The following is a 2589-nucleotide window of genomic DNA, read 5'->3' as shown; positions in this document are numbered from 1 at the left end:
CCTCTTAAGCAGTGATTTATAAATATGTCAATGATTTATCTAGAATTAGTAATCTTTGGAACATCTGAACATTTGAATTATTTGATCAAAAGTTTTATTCACTCAGAAAACAATTTCTTCCCTTCCCAGATTCCAAGGAGGAGAAAAGCAAAATAATGTTGGGAATGTTAATTCATTTGACAATCTGATCTGTGTTTTATTCATACAGAGTATCTCTTGGTTAGTACCCCATTGTGTACTCAGTGCCTGTACTTGGTACTCAGAATACTCAGGGCACTTATTGCCTAACCCAGTGCCTGGCACAAGGTGGCACAATAAGTATTTTTCAAATGAATAAATACGAATATAGTGAACATAGACATAGTAATATCTTTTAATGAAAGGATATTTTCATTCATTTTTCAAGTGATGTGAACATTTACTAAATGTTAGGCACTTATTTATCAATAATACTGGGTCCAGGTTGACACAGGAAAAATCCACACTTAATACAATAACTTATATTTAATGAATGGTATTTTTTTTTCCTTTAGAGTGATGACTTCACTCTGGGGAATAGCAAGGCCATATCCCTGGGTTTCATTTATACTGCCTTTCCTTTGCCCAGAGGAAAGGAATTGTTAACAAACAAATACAAGAGTACTGACAGCTCAGGTCATGCTCAACTTTATATGTCTTACAGAGTGTCCTGAACAGTAAGAATTCAAAAATCAGATAAATCAATGTCTTTTCTTAGGTCAAAGGCTGTTGTAAGAACCACACTCTTCCAGTAGATGGCAGTATTTTCATTCGCCAACCTAAGTGTTTTGGGGTTTTTCTTTTTTTTCTTTTCTTTTGTTTTTAGCTTTACTATACCTTTAGTAAGTTGCAGGTGAAAACACATGTTAATGAAATTTCTGTTTCTTTCACTTTCTTTTAAAAGAAATTCACTCTTGGGAGCTTCCAAAAGCCCTGTAAGAACATCTGCTTTTCCTACAATTTATAGCAAGATATATACTGAAGTTGACCATACTCTCTAATCCTCCCTATTTCCTGATATGTTATTACTAAGAATTAGCTAATTGATAGTAATCTCTTGGACAAAATCTATCAAGCCTTCCTGCCTCTACAGTAACAAAATAAAACAAAAATAAAACACTGACTCCAGGTTTCTTGTTTTCTAAATAGGGCAAAATATTCATTAAATTATGCGGGTACTTTACCTGTATGGTTAATAATTAACTTTTTAAAAAATCCACATTTTTGCAGCTCGACAAGACCTTTCAAAAACCCTAACAGATGGTTAGGTGCTGTCACGTGTCTGAAACGACTTATACGCCGCAGAAACTAAATTTGAGGAGGAAGGGAAGAAAACATTGAAATTCCAGGGACATATGCTGGAGTTGGAAAACAAAAGCGTTAATTAGTGGAATAATATCTCAGATACTTTCTCTTCAAAACAGTGGATTAGCAGGAGTAGGAAAGGCTGGTCTGAAGCACACGTTTCATTGCCTTCTCAGAATTACTCCTGTATAAACAAAGCCTCAAGTTGCTGGAGGGAGCAGTGCTTCCTCTGAAATCACGGAGATAGACCAGATTTAGTCATCAAGTCCTCCTTGCAATTACTCAACCCATATCAGGGGGTACAGAGGTTTTTAGGGTTTAGGGTATTTTTAACCAAACCTTTACTTGCAAGACTATCAGGCACTTTCGCAGCCCACCCTGCGCCACTCAGCCTCGGCGCCGCGCCCTCCTCGCCTCTCTCGCGGCAAGGACCTGAAGCCCCCGTGTGGCCGCTGCCCTGCGTACTCTCCAGATCCAGGTGAGGGTTGTGAGGCCTGGCGACGCCTGAGCGCCGACAGGTGGCCTCGCCCCGCCTCTTTGTCGCCCAGGGCGGCGCTCGCCTACGCTCCAGGCCCGAAGCCGCAGCCCGCGCGCCAGGCACGGCTCCCCCGACCGGTCTCAGGAGTTGGGCCGCCTCCCCGGGGAAGAATGGGACTCAGCCAGGCACCGGGCCGGCCTCTAGGAGCCTGCGCCAGAGGAAAGGGCATCTGGCACCCGACCCGGGTCAGGCCCTTGGACTAGGGCGGCACGGAGCCCAGCGCCTGGGCACGTCCAACCCTGTGCATTGCCCCTCAGCCTCTTGAACCCTTCGCCTCCACGATCCCCGGAAACCATCCCAGCATCTACTGCAGTGACCTCGGGTCTCACCGCCCGCGGGCCACACAGCTCGGCCACCCCCGGGCCCCAGAAGGGCCGAGGGTCACCCGAGCTGACGAACCACATTCCCAAGGACGAGCAGCGGGTGGCAGCACCGCCCCCCGCACGAGTGCCCTCGGGTCCCTTTCTGTCGGGGCTCCAGTGGCTTGAGTGTCCCGGCCCCTCCAGAATACGCAGGCGGCCGCGGGAAGAAATTCACCCGGATCCATCCTCTTCCCCGAACTTCTTCGCTCCTCTCCGAGGTTCCTTCTACCCGACCCCTCTGCGCCACCAGCTCCTCCCACTCCGCTCCCCTCCCCTTTTTCTGGTCCCCACTTAGGAATCCGTCCCCCCTCCCTGCGCCGGGTCCGGGGTTCTTCCCCCCGGCTCCCCCCGCGTGCCGTCGCCGCC

This window comes from Mandrillus leucophaeus, unplaced genomic scaffold, assembly GCF_000951045.1.
Source record: "Mandrillus leucophaeus isolate KB7577 unplaced genomic scaffold, Mleu.le_1.0 Scaffold60, whole genome shotgun sequence".
In the NCBI taxonomy this organism is placed as follows: Eukaryota; Metazoa; Chordata; class Mammalia; order Primates; family Cercopithecidae; genus Mandrillus; species Mandrillus leucophaeus.
Note: the sequence above shows the minus strand (reverse complement) of the source record.